This window comes from Psittacula echo (genome assembly GCF_963264785.1).
Source record: "Psittacula echo genome assembly, chromosome: 3".
Taxonomy (NCBI): Eukaryota; Metazoa; Chordata; class Aves; order Psittaciformes; family Psittacidae; genus Psittacula; species Psittacula echo.
Window position 1 is genome coordinate 74,533,102 of NC_137736.1, and position 18,323 is coordinate 74,551,424.

At 36.6% G+C, this 18,323-nt stretch overlaps 1 protein-coding gene across 1 annotated transcript in view; it reads right to left on the minus strand.

Annotated features, from left to right (window-relative positions):
- The window catches only part of GPC6 (glypican 6), a gene marked incomplete at both ends in the record, with an annotated part of 729,163 nt that overhangs the window by 218,429 nt on the left and 492,411 nt on the right, over nucleotides 1-18,323 (minus strand).

Genomic DNA, 18,323 nt, shown 5'->3' on the forward strand with positions numbered 1-18,323 from the left:
GAAGGATGAACTGTGTTCACTTAGTAGCAGGAGCCTTGATGCTGTAGAACATTAACTTTGGTCACGCTTTATGATGTTAAGAATGACTTTAAAAATATTTGCTTCCTTATAATAATCAGGATTGCCCTTCCAAAACAAAAGCCAATTATTAGAAATCTGAAGCAGTATTAAACTCCAGCCATTTAAGTGCAAATTTCTATAAATATGAACACCTTGAAAGGAAAGAAAAAGAAAAGTAGCTTCTAATTTATTTACTATATAGCACAACTATTTCCATGGTTATTTCAACTTCCAAAAGACTAATTCACCTTTCAGACCATTCCAAATCAAAATGCAATCAGATCAAATTTATATCAATCAAACAAAATGAATTGCCTGCTTACACAATTTTGACTGCAAGTGCGCCATGGAAAGTAAAAGGGATGAATTACTATATTAATGAAGTTTAAATGACAATGAAGAAAAAGCTGAATATGTTTCAATGAAGAGCAGTAATCCTAAGAGGGCCACCTGACAATTACATTTAATACGCTAATGCTATAACAGTACATGAAATTTTTTATTCTTCCCATAAAGGTCTTGTTAACAGTAATTAAATGCTAAGACATTCAACCCTGTAAAGAGAAGAGATATAGTGAAATTATTATCACTAGAACCAGGGGAAGACTTTTTTTTAATTAGTGTTTGAATAGCAAAAGATTGAATTCTCACTACTCAAGGACAAGAAGGCTGATCAGGTCTGCTAAATTACATGCAATCATACCTTCTTCATTTGAATTGCAAACATTTGTGCAAACCACTGGTTTTGCTACTCAGTAGATGACAGGAGTTGATGCTAATTCTAATACCTTCCTACCCTCAGCATGTTTACACCCAAGAGCAATGACCTGTGCTGCTGCTGGCTTTGGAGATCTGTGTTTGCCTCTAGTGTTGGCCATCAGGCAGTCTCCTGAGGGGAAGATCACTCAGGATTAGGTGAGCAGTAGGTCTCAAGCGCTGAGAAAACACTTTCAAGCAGCCAAAAAGATGACCCACTGGAGAGTGGGTGCTGCTGCTGTGGGCTGGTCTGCATGGGATTCAGGGCATGACAGTCCTCAATGTTATGGCCCTGGCGGCTCCTTTCAAACTGAAACAGTTTATATTTTTCCATCCTGGTATTCCCTGGCATTTTGTCAAAATGACAGGCATCATGTTCATGCAAACAGTTCCTCAGTTCTGTAGAGAACCTCTTAAAAAAGTTTTCTTTTTTTCAATAGTGAAATAGACTCTTTGCCAAGAGCAAGCACTGGAATTACACAGCATGGCTTCCAATAAAGAATAATTGGATTCAGTCTATAAAACTAATTAAGATTGCCACAGCCACTTTGGGATCCTAATGCTGCTTTAATACTTGCTCATAGGATTTCACAAAACATCCTTTTGCAATGAAATTTGTTTGCATAGACAAATGTGTATCAGCTAATTCAAACACATAAAGAAAAATGAGGTCCACTTATTACTTAAACTAGGTAGAAACTTAAGAGCAAATTCATTCAGATTAATATTTAACGAGGTCCTACATCAAAACTCATGTAACGAGAATATAACTAGAAGTAATCATCCATACAGCATAACAGTAACTGTTGTTCCTTAACAACTTGGCCCCAATTCCACAGCATCTACCATCATACAGAAATACTTGCCAAATATTTGAAGCAAGAAGTCAAGAAGATAAAGTGTTAAATAAATACTGTAAATCTTTAAGTTTTCATCATATCATCTCAAAAACTCGTAATTTCAAATTCTGGTGATAGCAGTCAATTTTGTCAAGCAACGGATACCAATGCACAGTTTCAAATGCAAAAAAGGGGAAGGCTATACCATTGGAAAACTGCTAAACATTGGCTATAATTTAATTCTTTATGTAACATATTGTACTGTTCTAATGTTTGGCCATAGTGACATGGAGTTTCTATTCTGGGAGGATGGACAGCAGGAAGCTTTGTTCCACTGTTTAAAAAATGTCTGTTGCTTGCTTCCCCAAGCATCTTCAGCTTCCAGCATGGTAATAGAGTGGTTATCCTTGGAACAGACTAAAATGAAAATACACTGGTAAAGTCTTTGTGAATCAGTAGGTAAACTTCATGTAACTCACTCACTCTGAAAATACACTGCACCAGTGTGGGTGACTGCAATCAAAACACAAGCCCTTCATCTGACTTAAAGTCAGTAATGATAATCAAGATCTCATGGAATAGAAATTCTACTGAATGCCAGTGACCTATTTATCCTAAAATGATCTTATATATTCAATGACTTTACAGCATCTCTATATTCTGTAACAAATAGGATTTGTGCAAACATCCTTCCCCCTCTTCCTTCCCATGCCATCTTATCTTTTCACATTAAAACTTGGACAACAAAACCAATTGCTGTATCTACTGCACGGCTTGCAACCAGAAAAGAAAATGAGATAAAATGCTTGCCATGTTTTTACAGCATGTGTTCCTTCCAGTCAACACTCCTTTAATAATTTCTATATTCAGTTTTCTCAGCTGTTTGCCAAGAGGATTCTAATGACCTCCATCTGCAGTTATGCCAGGTATCACTTCATGTAGATAAGCAGGAACTTGGCTAAATCTTGAATGAGAGAAGGTGCACTGTGTCATATGCTAATGTTTTCAAAGTTAGTCCGCAGAACAGCTGAACATACCTAAGTCCCCTATAATGCATTCCATTCAATATATTTTTTTTTTGTTTGTTTCAAATTGGTATACGTTTGATGGCAAAGGACTAAGAAGCACTAAACCAACACTTTCTGGTTACTTGACTAGAAATTACAGAGGAAGCTGTGAAAGCTGTTTACTTTTAAAGTTGACCATTCATAACAAATATTAACAATTATTAATAATAAAAAACCCACCGAGGCTGATGTATCTCATAACATTACACGCCTTCTGGTCCACTCTTACCAAGTATTTTCTAGTACTAGTCCCACCCATGGAAAACTAAAAGGATTTCAATCACCTTCAATGTCAGCATTTCCACCACTGTAGAACTTGCTTCTGGAAATAAAAACAAAACCACAAATACGCAAAATGGGATTTTGCACAAGTTCTGGATAGAGCTTTCCAAGAGTTACTTTAAGAATTCCTAAGCAGAAGCCATGGAAACAGAAAGACTGAGACAGAAAATCTTGCCTTGTACTCTACATCTTCCCATTTTTCTTGGGCAGTGAGGACTGATCACTCTTCTATCCATGGAAAACCCAAGCGAAACAATTATTTTCTAAGAGCAAGGAGCCTGAAAAAGGAGGGAGTACAAATTACAGAGCCAATTTCTGGAAACCTCATGGTCTCCATATGCGGTATAACAAACTTTGCTTAATGCAAAGTTAGCAGACAGTAAAGCTTGTAGCATTTGACATGACTAGTCTCTCCCTGATTGTTGTCATAACTCTACTGATGAGGTTGATGGTGCGAAAACTAGCAAGTGAGTACTTATGTCTGGGAGGAAATGTAAATTCGTGCAAAACACAATAATTTAGAGTCTGTTAGCTTGCTTTAAAATAAATAATTTCTTCTGGCTCAAGTCACCTATTTGCCAACACAGAGATCTAGCATTCCTGATTACTTCTGGATCCAGTATTTTTACTATATTCCAGTTCCAATACTAACACAACTTTCTTTTAAGTGAAGATGAATAGAGCTAGAAGAGAACAGGAACTACTATTTCTCTTTTTAAGAGAAAATATGCTGCCATACATCTCAGAACAATACTGACTTCATTCTGTCTTGCCCCTCTGATCTTTTACGCTGAGCATTTGCTTCAGACTAAACAGATCCACACCACAGGAAATACCTGCTATATAGCTGATACACTTAATGGCAGCAAAAAACTTATGCTTTTTTAAAATTGCATCATTTGTCTCACAATCTCCAAGCCAATAAATAAGTCCTATCCCCTTCTAATTTTTAATGTTACAAGTAAATAACAAACTTCTGACCCAGATCTAACCCACAAAAAATTGACCTGTGATTGTAACACACCAGATACCCAGAAGTGCTATGGCAGTCTCCACAAATAATGGTATTCCTGACACCACTACGTATTATAAAAATTCAAGTCACGTTTCCTTTCTTTTTTTTTTTTTTCCAAAACCCAGGGGAATAGGAAATGCAGAGAAAGACTTCAGTCAGAATGATCAACATTTTGATGCCCTTAGAAAACTCAAGTGGTGTTCGAAAATGAATTAAAAAAGCTCTGAAGCTGCTGTAGTCAATAACTGAAATTTTTTAGAGAAGTTCTTCAAACATCTGAGAGATTTCATAAACAGGTTTTGTTAAAAATAAATGAGTAGTTTAAGATAAACACTAAGAAATGTGAAAAATCCTCAGACTCTGAAATTAGGCTAATATAAATAGTGTGTCCACAGAGAAAGATCTACCTTTCACATTTGTAGTAAAATGAAATTTCCACAAACTAACATCATAACACAATATTCCTGAAAATGATGTAACTTGTATTCATTTAAAGCACTCACTCAAGGCCAAGCTTCATCTGGGCTACACTGAATTTAACTTTAGTGTCCAGTTTTTCTTGAAAAGTGGGCCTAGAGACAACAGATAATGAACAACCACAAGGTCTTGTCTACAAATGAGATATCTGATAGCAGAGAAAAAGAATTTAGTGAGCAATCCCTATTGCTAACAATAAAAGACTGAATTTTTTTATATTTTAAAATTTCACTTTATATGGGTACGAAATTGTTGATTTTTCATGAAACAGTCATCAAGCCCAAGGTTGTGTAGAGAAGTCATTTACAATGCCGGAGAGTGTCTGCGTTACCATCACATCGGGTTTTGTTTTTAAACTATACCCGTAAGAGTTATATCACTTTTTCCCCTTAGTTTTAATGTACATGGGTTCATTCAGTTACTGACACATAAAAGTGCTCTCAATTTCTTGCAGTGTACATTGATTTGAAAAAATATAAAAGAACTTTTTCTTTGATGCGGTCTTTGAGCATTATTACCACAAATGTCTGTAGCTGAAATCTCTACCACCGATTCCAGGGTTCCTGAAGAAACTCAGGCATGGTGGCATGAAGGGGATTGGAATGCCTGGGAGACAGGTCTCCTGAGCATGTTACCCTGGCAAATCTTAAGGAGGACTCTGGCAGACCATCACAGCCTGTACTGCAACCTAAGCCAGGCTAGGGTGAGGGCTGGCACAAGTGTCAATATGTCCAACTGTTAAACAGTTGCTATGTGGCAAACATAAGTATGGCCTGCATTGCGTGGCGCTTTAGCAGACAATAATTATCCACAAAAAGCACCTTCGAAAAGGCCAGCCTGCTTTAGGGTAGAAAAGAGTTTAGCCCTTATAGAATGAGCTACGCCATGCAGTCACCATCTATGGGCTAGAGAATAGCCCCTGAACCTGTTTCCCAGTATAAGCATAGCCTGTTCTGCATCTGTTGACCATCTCAGAAGACTTGCCAATAAATTAATATGAAAAGCAAGTAATTTAACCATTTAGTGGGAAAAAAATAAAATTAAATTATCATATATGGCCTGATAGGAAAATTACATTGTTTTTACAGACTAATCTTTTAAATAGCAAGCAAATGATCTCCTGTTGAGGTTACCTAACGCTTGTCACTGTAAACATATTTCTGACACTTAAAAATCCTCAAAACAGTCTTTAGCAGATCTGTATCATTTCACAGTATATGAAATTTGGAAGCAATTGGGAAAATGTCTGTGGCTATCCTTGTGCAAATGTGTTGAGATTTAACTGAGCTACAACCAGATTAATGTTGTCATTTGTATTATCCTCTGTAGAGCTTGCTAAACTACCTGGAATAGAAATTGTGAACAGGCTGCCTGAATTAGACATGTTCAGTCCCATTGAGGCTTCTGTTGCCATGAATATGTAGGCTACATGTAGCACACAAACTTTACTACAGCAAGAGACTACAGCAAGGATGTCTCAACTGAAATTCTCTGCCGTATTTTAATAAAGATTAATGTGTACCGTTATTTCATTGCATATTGAAACCCTAAGAAAATGTAATGAATGTATTTGAAAATTACCTGAAAATTCAGTCACAAATCACATTCTGTTACTTTGGGAAAAATAGATGGATACATGGTAATCCTTAAAGACTATCAGAGTCTATCTTTGTTTCCAAGGAGAAGTAAGAAATTAATTGTAGTATGCAGATAATAAAATGCCCTTATATTAACACTGGATAAGTAATCTGCTGACTTTCTGATGTGTATTGATCCTCATGCAGCAGGATATGTTTTGGATCATAGTTCTTCCTTCTGAACTAAGAAACAATACCCCTTACATGTGTCATTACTGGAGAGTGATGAAGCCATTATACCCTTGTTCTTCAGGACTTTGAAAAGCCCCAGACTTTTTTGGTATTTGAGTGAGTTTGAGATAAAAGTACAATCAATCAATTTTGACAGTATCAGTTCTGAGCCAGATTCTCTTAGCCTGGATTCAGGTGGAATGGTGCCTTTTTTAGCAAGTGGTGTGATTGATTTTCATGGTGTTAGTTGCCAAATAAGAAACTACTTAGACTAAACAGGATATCAGAAGTCACCTTCTACAACTAAAACCAAAAACTGTGAAGACTACTAGACATTTCATATACCCTGAAACATATATATTTTTTAATGTAAAAGCTCTTGAGCAAAGACAAATTGATTCTTTTTAAAGGATCCTTTTAATTTTAGTGCTTCTTTTTCCTTATTTTTATGACCACTTCAGAAAAATATGAGATGGATGGTTTTGAAAACAAAAAGCTACAACAGGAAAAAAAGAAAAAAGCCCGAAACCCCTACAACTTGCACTCTTAAGTAAGGCTTTTGCCTAGGACAGCCCCTAAAGTTTTTCTTTCATTCCTTATAGAGATGTTCCTTACAGAAGAATTGCTATCAACAGTGTTATTACCAAAAATAACATCTCTGTAAGCTGGCATTAGAGTGTGAACCAATTAGTGCTATGAGATGCTGTGGAAGTTAAAAACCAAATGTGGCAATAACCATCTGGGTAGACAAAATATTCTTTTTACCTGCGGGTCCTTGAACACACCAATAAACATATGGCAGAGAGAGCTGGGCTTGTTCAGTGCATTTCTAATAAGAATCTAGGTGACACAAATATGCCATGATAGGTGTCATAGAAACTAGTGTAATGACCTTTCACATCTGGATGCCTCATTTCTAATTAGGAATGAATAAGGCATAACAAGGTCAGGTGACACTGTCTAACAGAGCATATTACCTGTATATGGATGAGGCATTTTGATGAAAAACTTCCAAAGCGTTTTTACCAATTATCTTACCTAACTCAGTATGACAGCAGACTGTCCTCTTAAAAGAGCATCCAGATGTGAAAGGTCAGAATTTTTATGTTGGAGTATGCAGTTTATTCTTTTTCCAGTTCTTTGTTATTGTGAGCTACTTTTAGTCACTTTTTGCTGTGAAATGTCAATTGGGGGGAAAAAAAAAAAAGAGGAAAAAAAAAAAGGAAGAGACAAAGAGGTGGAAATGATGCTCTGAAAAACCCATCAGTTTGTCTTACAGATCACTCAAACAAGGCCATTACTGACTGAAAATGATCATTCTTGCTCTTTCCAGGTACATGTAGAATAAAACAAGTCATAATATTGGCATGGTCAGCTCTGCGTTTTTTCCAATTAGACTGATTTCTCACACACCTTTAAATTACTGCTTCCTTCTCTGTATTTAAGATAAAGGAATAAGAAACGTTTATTACATTTTGAAGATCAAACACAAGCCACCTTAATACAGAGCTGAAAGTAAACAGATGCTTTGGTGGTAAAAGAAATACTAGAAAAGGAGAGAGGCAATGTAATACATGATGAAATTCACAGCATGTTTAGGATAACATGCAGACCATTGTAAAGGTTCACGATCTTTAGTGAAATCAGTCTAGGGAGATGCATCAGGAATTATTCACTTGATTTTTGCTGGATCTGAAACTCATAACTAGCTATATCCAAGGTGAGGTTTCTTATAGAGAACAGAATTTAGTAGCTGGCTTTAAAGCAATTAAATTTTAGTAGTTCTTGGAATATGAATAGTGTACACCAAAGGGCTGCATCTTCTCCTGTGACTTGGCAATCCACTGAACTTGCAATTCTACTATTGTTAACATGTGCCGACTGCTTATGTTTACATTTGAAGTAACTAGTAAAATGTAGCATGGAGATTCTTGAGCTGGAACTGCAGTAGTATAGTATTATCATCTAAGCTAAACAGCCTTCTGAAAGATATTGTACACTTATAACGTGGAAAGGATATCACTGCAGCTCATTTACACACATTTCCAACATAAGCAGCATAGAACTGGGATACATCTGGTTTTAGATCTTCAGTTTTCTGAGTGGGCCTATGCACAGAAATACCAGCCACTAAACAGCTATTTCTAAATCAGTCCTGGTTTTTTTTCAGGACTTCTAATATGAAGTTAAGGCTTTGGAAAAAATTCAGACTGATGCATCCTTCTTTCCTTTATATTCCTTACTGTCCCCTGCTGCAGCCTACCTATCTCTACTTAATTCCTTCCATCTTTTCACTTAGTAATAGCTGAACTTTGTTTTGAAGTTTTACAGGACCAGGGATTATGATTTATCTTGAGGACAGTAAGACACCTAGCATATCACACGCACTGTAAAAATAATAGTAACTGCAATAACTAGCACTCCATGTTAAAATCCTGCTTTATTTCAAGCTCTCAGTCAGTGCAAAAGTGCATTTTGTATATTTGCTTTTAATGCATGCCAGTCTGTATTTCTTTTAAACTTTCTGGTTTGAGATGGAAGGTTACTAATCACACGGTGCTGCTGGAATGGTTTTCCTGCAAATGAGTCTGTTTGTCTCAGAAGATTTGCCTACACTGACTACATATATACAGATTAGTAAAAAACTAGGAAAAAGGAGGTAAAAGCAGGTATTTGCCCCTGAGTTTGGCAAATACGTTCCTTTGGTACGTCTATTAAAGTAAATGTTATCTTTGCACAGCAACCTAGGGTTTTAGATGTACAGTAAAAGATGAAACTACTCAAGGTCAGACTTGAGCCCTGGATGGTCATGGGGCCCTAAGGTCAATCAGGAATCAGTCAAAGTTCATCCTTCAATGTCACCAATGTTCTGACCTATTTCACTTTGTTCTGAGCAATCATAGTCACTTCAAAGATTAGCCAACAAGGGAAGACTTCTAATTTCACACAGTCAGTACCCTGAGGAGAAGAGGTCATGAGCCAGCCACTTTCCTACTTCCAACCCTACCATGTAGGGAAAGAGCATCCTCAGGTGGTCTCAGACAATCATCTTTCTTATGAAGATTTTTGTTCTGACATAAAAGAAACTCAGGAGACCATGCACAATGTTTGCTTTAGCTCTCTATTTAAACAGTATCTTTTGACACATTGCATCACCTTGCAATTAAATGATTATGATTAAGATACAAGATGGAGTTAAAAAAAGAAATTCATAAAGCCCTAACTATAAATATAGACAGCAGCTGTTCTTTTCTGATGAAATAAAAAAGGGAAACTGATACAGGAAGCCTGATGGTTTCCTGCACATCTGTAAAGAATGCTGTTAAAAATAAAATATTTATTTTTTCCTAGAAGAAAAACAACACAGACTTTTTTCTGTGTTCATGATACCAGAACGGCAGGTTTTGTGAGAAAAAATGACTCACACAAGTCTCTCTCTCTTTTTAATAATGATTAAAGCTTTCAAAATGCCACAAACCACTGCATTTGACCACTACATCAGCTACACTGGAGCACAACGAAATAAAAGTATGCTATGGATATCAACCCTGCAAATGCATGAATTCTTATACTAACTATGCCAAACCAGGATACACCTATCAGATAAAATGCTAGACTATTTGCCTTTATAAGATTTCTTTCCATAAGACTACATATAGTGCAAATGACTGCTACACTGTACAGGGATGCTCTCTCAAATTACTGTATTTTGGAAATTATTTGTGAAAAGGTCAATTGAAAAAAGAGAAGGAAAACAAATCCTTGTACTTCATTGCACAAATATACTTAGCTCCTCAGATGGTTCATAACAGAAGAAAACCCACGCTACTTCCAATTACTTCTAATCAGATAATCTGCATTTACAAGAAAACCTCTCCTCCTTTGCAATGAAAAAACAGGTCTCACCATCTAAAGACTGATGATCTGTGCCAGGAGAGGAAGAGCACAGGGAATCCAGCTCTAAGCCACACCAAATTCAGAAGTGAAAAAAGGGACTCTAAGCTGCTGGGAGGAAGTGCCTTTAATTCTACATATCTTCATTTTCCTCTAAAGAATACAAACCCCATTGCTTCCAAGATGTTTTGTTTTGTTTTGTTTTGTTTTGTTTTGTTTTTAATACCTCTGTAACAATCTACAGGCTATGCACATGTAATTCTTTTTAGTTTGGCATTTTCAGTCACTTTGTTGAACTAATACAGCAGTATTCCCAACTGAATGGAATGAACAAAATGTTTCTTTGCAAAGGCTGAGGTTCTAGTCCTCGAACCCCTGAGGAGGTGCACCCTCACTTCAATTGCTATTAAGTTTCTGTTAATGGCTTGTTTGTGATCTCTCTGTCTACATGGATAAAGAGGGCAATAAGCAAACAAGACAGACATAAACAAAAAAACAAACAAATTATTCAAGGCCTAGACTGTGTTTGAGCATTTTCACCAGCACCAGGATATTTCTAGATTCTCCATAAAGCTGCTGCTGAAAGACAGCACAAACAGCATGAGACTCCAGTGCTGGGATTCCTCTTCTCTTCAGTTTTTGGAAGCATTTGGAGACAGGGCATTAATGCTGCACACAGTGCCATCTGTGACTGTGGTAAAAGTCTGATCTGACTTGAATTCAGAATCTAATTTTAACCCAAAGTCGTTCTTCTTATTTTTATTTTCTAAAATAAAAAAGTATTTAATTTCTAAATATTTTAATCAGAATATCTGACATTTCAAATTACATTTTTCAAATTCATACTAAATAAGGAAGGAAGGGGGTGGAATATGTAAAAAGTTAAAATACTTATTTTGGATCAGGACAATTATTTCAGAAGACTAATTTTTCCTAATTTAGTCTTTTTCCCCTCAATTTTGTTAGTATGCTACCACTAGCTGATGGTCATCCCATGGCAGTCATGATCACATTCACTTCGGCTGGTCTGAATATGTTGTACAGAAAATGGTACGTTGTCATGTCACTTAGGGATGCCAGACCACTGTGAATGATATTTTTTATGTTACACAGTGTGCTGTAGAAAGGCAAGTGTCAGAGCTGCTTTAAATCTTCCATAGTATTCTATATACAAACCAGTTATTTTACAGATGAATAAATTGTCAGCTGTGAAGACTGGCTTTTTATTTGTTTATAGAAAGTATGCCACATACATATTAAATAGCATTCCTTTTCACTCCTGATGTGGATGGTCAGTTTCTCTACCTGCCTATTTTGCTTTCGCATTCCATTCTTACATCATCTGAATGCAGAACATCATTGACATTAAAATTCACATGACATTCTCCATAGCATACTTTTTGCCTCATTCAGATTTGTCAACATTGCTTTCTGTTTTCTCTAAAATTTTGCAGTCAGTTTTTTCTGCTGCAAAATAGGCAATCACTCAAACTACCCTGAAAATCAGGCTACTGCTATGGTTGTGAGATAGGAATGACTAGCCCTTAACCTTTCTACAGAGTGTTACAACGAATGTACCAATAAGTGTAATTTCTGATCTTGATGCTTATGCACTGAGACCTGGACTGACAGTAGAACAGTTATAGACTACCAAAATGAATTCATATAAATACATACTGAGTTTACTAAATTGTGAAATAATGCAGTGTTTTCTTTAAAAAAAGACAAAGAATCCAGACAACATGTCAGGCTTCAGGCTGGTGTTTGGATTATTTTACCTACAAATAACAAATTTCACACTGAAATCTTAAAACAACATTTGCAAAGAAAACAGAAATGAAGAAAAACTCTGTTTTCTTTCCAATATAGATTAAGTTTTGTACCTCAAAATGCCTCATTGATTAATTAGCGGTACTTTATGTAGAGAATTTTGATTTATTTGTAACCTTAAACCATGACAGTCATTTAAATATGCTATCTGTTGTGAACTTCCACATTCATGCAGTGCGTTTATGACTCTTGAACTCACACTGATGATGATCTAGAGAATTCAGCAGTTGCACAACACAAAACAAAGTACCTGAGACAGTGAATAACTAAAAAGCTCCCTGAGGGGTAGAGGCAGAGCCTGAAAGGCTAAAGTTCAAATCCCCCTTCTGCGTGACCACCAGGTTTATTAAGTAAGGGTTTTTTTTGCCTCTGCCTAATGTCTGTTCAATCTCCCATGTAAAATAGAACAGCTATAAAGCTGAGAAGTGGAGTGTATAAGCAGTGAATGTATTGCAAATCTTTTATTTGGGTAACAGGCAATGAGACTGTGATGTTTCTGTGTTCACACTCAGACACAGCAGGGATCTTTATACTTATTCTTTAAAGCAGCCATCCGTTCTTTTGGTTTCTACTTCTTCCCTTATGCCATTTCAGCAAAATCTTTGTTAAAATCATTCTATTCAGGGAAGAGAGGAAAAAGATTAATTAAAAAATTCTCTTTGTAGACCCACAATAATATCTTCACATAGGAATGCTTGGTGGAGTGAGCAAAATAACTTCTCTCAGAATGCATATTTACCATATTTCATTAGATGCCATAGCCAGTCTGAATTCTCAAAGATCTCTGTTTGGCATTTTTCAACTGCAGTACTCCAGTGCTGCAGGTGTTGGGTATTTTTGGTCTTGCTATTCCCAGTTTTGCTTGGCAAAAAATAGGAAAATTCTCTACTAAAGCTTAGTTTCCTTCACATATTCACCTCAGATTTTAAGTTCCTATGTATGTGATTTCCTTATCTATTCTTGCCAGTTGTGGATCAGGGAATGCTATTTTACCTTTGGTAATACTTATTTCTAAAAAGTACCAGAAAGAACAGCATACAGAAAAAAAAAACCCAAAGCATTGCAAGGAAAAAAAAAATTATAATGTTCCATCTAAAATGATCAAGTTGTCAAAGATGACACTGATATCAATTCCTTTGTTATTGCAGATGAACCAGTATAATAGCAGGGGACTGAACATGAGCCAGATTTGATTTGTCAACTTGTTGCTATTATTTTGACAACATTTCCTCAAAATTGTCACATCTGTTGAAATTCTGTTAGAAAATTAGATGTAGCAAAGAACACCAAACAGCCTTATTTTCTCCTACTGCGTGTGTTGGGATTTTCCTTCGGTGAATCATCAGCCGGCAGCAACAATGAAGTGTCAAAACAATCAAAAAGATACCATCTGTTTAAGGGAGATGATCCAAAAGCAGACATGTATCTTTCTAAACATAAAATCCATCAGCACAAAAAACTACACACACACAAGTGTGTAAGTTTGCATACATATATATCATTTCTGCAATTCTTGACATGCTATCAGAACACCCAGAGAGTAGCAATTACAAAATTTCCTGTATGGATTTCTATCATCAGCTAAAGTCACAGATGATAGTACTTGAACTTCGTATCATGGGAGCTCATGACATTTGGAAATAAGGAATATGTTTTCCATCACATGGTGCTTCTCACACCTGGTGCTTGCAGAAATGAAGCTTTAATGATTAGAGTGCTTCCATTTCTTTCAAAGTATTTTTAACAAATACAAGCACAATGCATAGCTCTGCATTGCCCAGAACACCTCCAGCAAACTAACAGACTACAGGAAGACTACTGCTATAGGACTCATCTAGACGACCTGTTTTTTTAACTTTTTTAACACTATGCATGTGGAAATCCTTGTTTCACTTGAACAAAAACTGTTTTAAAAAGCTAGTTCTCCTTGCTAATCCTGGCAGCAATAGTAAATGTCCACAAATGTAAAATTTTCATCAGTATATTTCTCATGTGATAGAAAAAAACATCTCTGATGCGTTTTCCAAAGTAAACATGACAATGAATAAATTGGGGAAAAAAAGACAACAATATTTTCCAAACATGCAAAATTAAGCTTAAGGAAACATCTGCATTTCAATTCATGAAAATATTGACAATGAAAAGATTATTATTAAAGAGGCAAAAAAAAGAGAGGGCTGATTGATTGTCAATGTAGCTCACTCACTCTTGTTAAAAACTTCATTGATACATGAACAGCAATATGCTCTAGTGTTCATACAGAGGCTTATACTTATTTTTCTTTCATTTATACCACCCAGACCTTTTAAAACAAAGCATAAAGAAAAATAATGATCATTAGGTGACATAAATGTTGCTGTGTTCCTTACAATTCTCAATCTGTTCTCATTACCACAGTGGGTGTCACGAAGTAATTCCAAAAAACCCCAGACAGCTACCTTCTCTATTTGACTAATGTTTAGCTCCTGTATCTGTTCTTTTGCCTTCCATTAGAAGGTAAAATGTAGTTAAAGTGACTTAGGTAATGCACCCATAGAACCAAAAGGCAATATCCAATAGCAAAATCCCAATAGGAGCTGCCTAATGATGTTAAAATAATCAAGTATTTTATTTAACCCCTGTGCTTATATTTAAACCAAATGCTAAAATATGAGCAAGACCAAGGATAACAAAGTTTTGCTTAAATATTTACTGTGTTTTCCTGATTATGTTCTTATACAGCATGAAAAAAACACTATTATTTTCTGCTTAAATTTCCAAAAACATATGTCTGCTTTTCCGTCTTTCTTCTAGAATTCAAGTGATCTGTGGCACAGGAGTGGAAAAACTGTACTTGCCTTCACTTAAATGTAAAGTGAAATATAAAGATACATGCCCACACTAGATTATAGCAGAAAGTTCAGCTTCGCTGAAAAAAATCAACAAAACTCAACATGTTGCAAAGGAACCTTCTTACTGTATGCTATTCTCCACCCTTAATACTGTAACTTGGTCAACTTCTCTTTAAGCCACTTCTGATGAAACACTTTATTTTTTTCCTGGGTGTACACCTTACCTGGCACATGAACATTAGGCCATGCTATTACTAATGAAATATAATTTCCTTGGCGGTGTTCAAGGCCAAGTTGGATGAGGCCTTGGGTGGCATGGTTTAGTGTGGGGTGTCCCTGCTCATGGCAGGGGGGTTGGAACTAGATGATCTTAAGGTCCTTTCCAACCCTAACTATTCTATGATTCTATGATAATATAATGCTGCAAACTAGTCATTTTACATCTCACATAATGATTTGCACTAACACAGAGATAGTTACTAATGACAGATATAAATGTAATCTAGATTTTGATAGTATACCTGGTGATTTTGTGATGACTGATTTAATTTTATATGTTCCCACACTAATAAATAAAAAAGGCAAACCAATTACTTCGAACCTGACTCTGCAAATACATGCAGCAGGAACAAATGGCAAAATTTAAGCCTGTTTCTAAATGGTAGCAAAGTCTCACTTGTTCTTGGTGAATTCTCTGTGAAGGCTCCTATGAACAATACCAGAGATTGATGACTTCTCATCTTCACTGAAGAGAAATTTAGTTGGAATAATTAGTTAGGTATAGCTTACAGTAGGTCAGGTTTCTATATGTTACTCTCTGCCACACACACACACACAAAAATGCAGTGACGCAAGCATGTTACATTCTGAAAATTCAGCCTTAAGGACTGTAAGTATAAAAAAAGAAATGGCCATAGGTACAATGAAATATGTAACAATTCCTTCTTATATATAACAATAACTTCAACAATAGGCAACAACTTTAACAGTTCACCTGACATAAATAGACTAACATCAAAGCCAAAACCCCATGAACGGGTAGTCTTTGAGTAAGCACACTGGAAATGAAACACATTTGGATAAAACATTTTAAAATGGAACTCAAACAATGTTTTCAAACATGCTTCATCATTCCAGCTAGATGGGGTATAACTGATGACAAAATGTGGTTTTCTGCATTCAGTCAGCAGAACTATTGCATTACGTGGATCTTTTCATTGGGAGTGAAGATGAGTGTGGAATGAAAACAAAGTGATAGATCAAAAAGAAGTGATACTACATAGATAAACTTGTCTTGGACATATCAGTACTTGCTATTTCATTTCTCTCATATGAAGGATGGATAAAGCAAAACCAATTTTGGCTGTCAAGGGCAGCCACAAAATTGGGAGAAACAACGTGAACAACAAAAAGATGTCAAGAGTAGGTCTATCAATAAACACTAACTTATTTTACACATACACAGTAAAATCCCATCCAGCTTCCAACTTCACATAAATAAAATACCATTCCATTTTTACTGGTTACCATAGTTTCAGAAGACGTCTACTGCTTCACCCACTACTCAAACGTCTCAAACTACAGAAGTCAGTTATCTGAATATCTTAAAATTCCAATACTACATCTGTACAGTCTTGAAATTTTAAATAACTTGTACTAAAACACTTCAACTAAGACTCTACTGACACATTTTTTTGATGATCCTGTACAAACCTCTTGTTGAAGGCAATAGAAACTTTGGCTGCTAAGCATCTTTGAAAGTCTGTTCATATATTTTTCTCTCATCAGTATCCATTAAACATAATCCCTGCAAAAATAAGAAGACTGTCCAGACAAGAAGGTAAATAATCTGAACAACGTTGTACAGAGTTTGGGAAGTTATAGAAGAATACATTTAAACTTACCACACAATAAGAAATATAGCTATAAATACCAAATGCATCCTTGAGCTGAGCTATAAGAATGAGTGAAGCTATGACAGAAGAAAAATTAAACAGCCTATAACAAAAAAAATGGGAAGGTAGGGAACCCTTCCTATGTGGAAAATCTGCTGAAACAGTAAGTTTTCTGTAGAAATCCTAGTGTCATAAAATACTGTCCTTTTATCTTCACAGTAAATCTCATATTAGAAGAAGATATAAGAAAGTTGTTATTGTATAAGTCAAGATTCTCCTAATTCTGGTTTTGTCAATAATTTACTAACTAATACTGAATTGATTCTTGTATTAAATCTACATGGAATACATACTTATTATCAGTAAAAGATCCTGACAGTTACAACACAGAACACAATCAAAACATGAAATAGCAAAGAGTGTGGAAGTAGGCATGTGATTTAAATTGAATCGTAATAGAAAGAATTTAAACGGTAGAGATAGCCACGTGAGATCTGACTTTCTACCTCCCTATACTACATGATCAGATTGCATTTCCCAGTAAAAGTAGTATCAACAGCTCCGTGCAATACTTGCCAAAGTATTACTGTGGGGATCTCTTACAGACCGCCTGATCAAGAGGAATCTGTGGATGAAGTGCTCTATAGGCAGACAGGAACAGCCTCATGCTCACAGGCCCTTGTTCTCATGGGGGACTTCAACCACCCTGACATCTGTTGGAATGAAGGTACGGCCCGGCACAAGCAATCCAGGAGGTTCCTCAATTGTGTGGAAGACAACTTCCTTCTGCAAGTGATAGAGGAGCTGACAAGGAGAGGTGCCATGCTTGATCTCGTGCTCACCAACAGGGAAGGGCTCTTTGGAAATGTGATGCTCCAGGATAGCCTTGGTTGCAGTGACCACGAGATGGTCGAATTCGGGATCCTCAGGATCAGTGAGAAGAGTGTGCAGCAAGCTCACTGCCCTGGACTTTCATGGCAGTCAGGTGAAGTTCCCGACGACTGGAAAAAGGGAAATATAACCCCCATTTTTAAGAAGGGGAAAATGGATGACTTGGGGAACTACAGACCAGTCAGTCTCACCTCTGTGACTGGCAAACTCTTGGAGCAGATTCTCCTGGAAGGCATGCTAAGGCACATGAAAAACAAGGAGGTGGTTGGTGACAGCCAGCATGGCTTCACGAAGGGGAAATCCTGCCTGACCAATTTGGTGGCCTTCTATGATGGGGCTACGAAACTGATGGACAGGGGCAGAGCAGTTGTCATCTACCTGGACTTGTGCAAAGCGTTCGACACTGTCCTACATGACATCCTTGTCTCTGAATTGGAGAGACATCAATTTGATGGGTGGACAGAGCACTGGAACAGGTTGCCCAGGGGGGTTGTGGAATCTCCTACGTTGGAGATATTCAAGGCGCGCCTGGAAAAGTTCCTGTGTGATGTACTCTATGTTACCCCTGCTCTTGCAGAGGGGTTGGACTAGATGATCTTTTGAGGTCCCTTCCAAACCTTGGGATTCTGTGATTCTGTGATCACTTGGTGGATAAAGAACTGGCTGGATGACCGCACG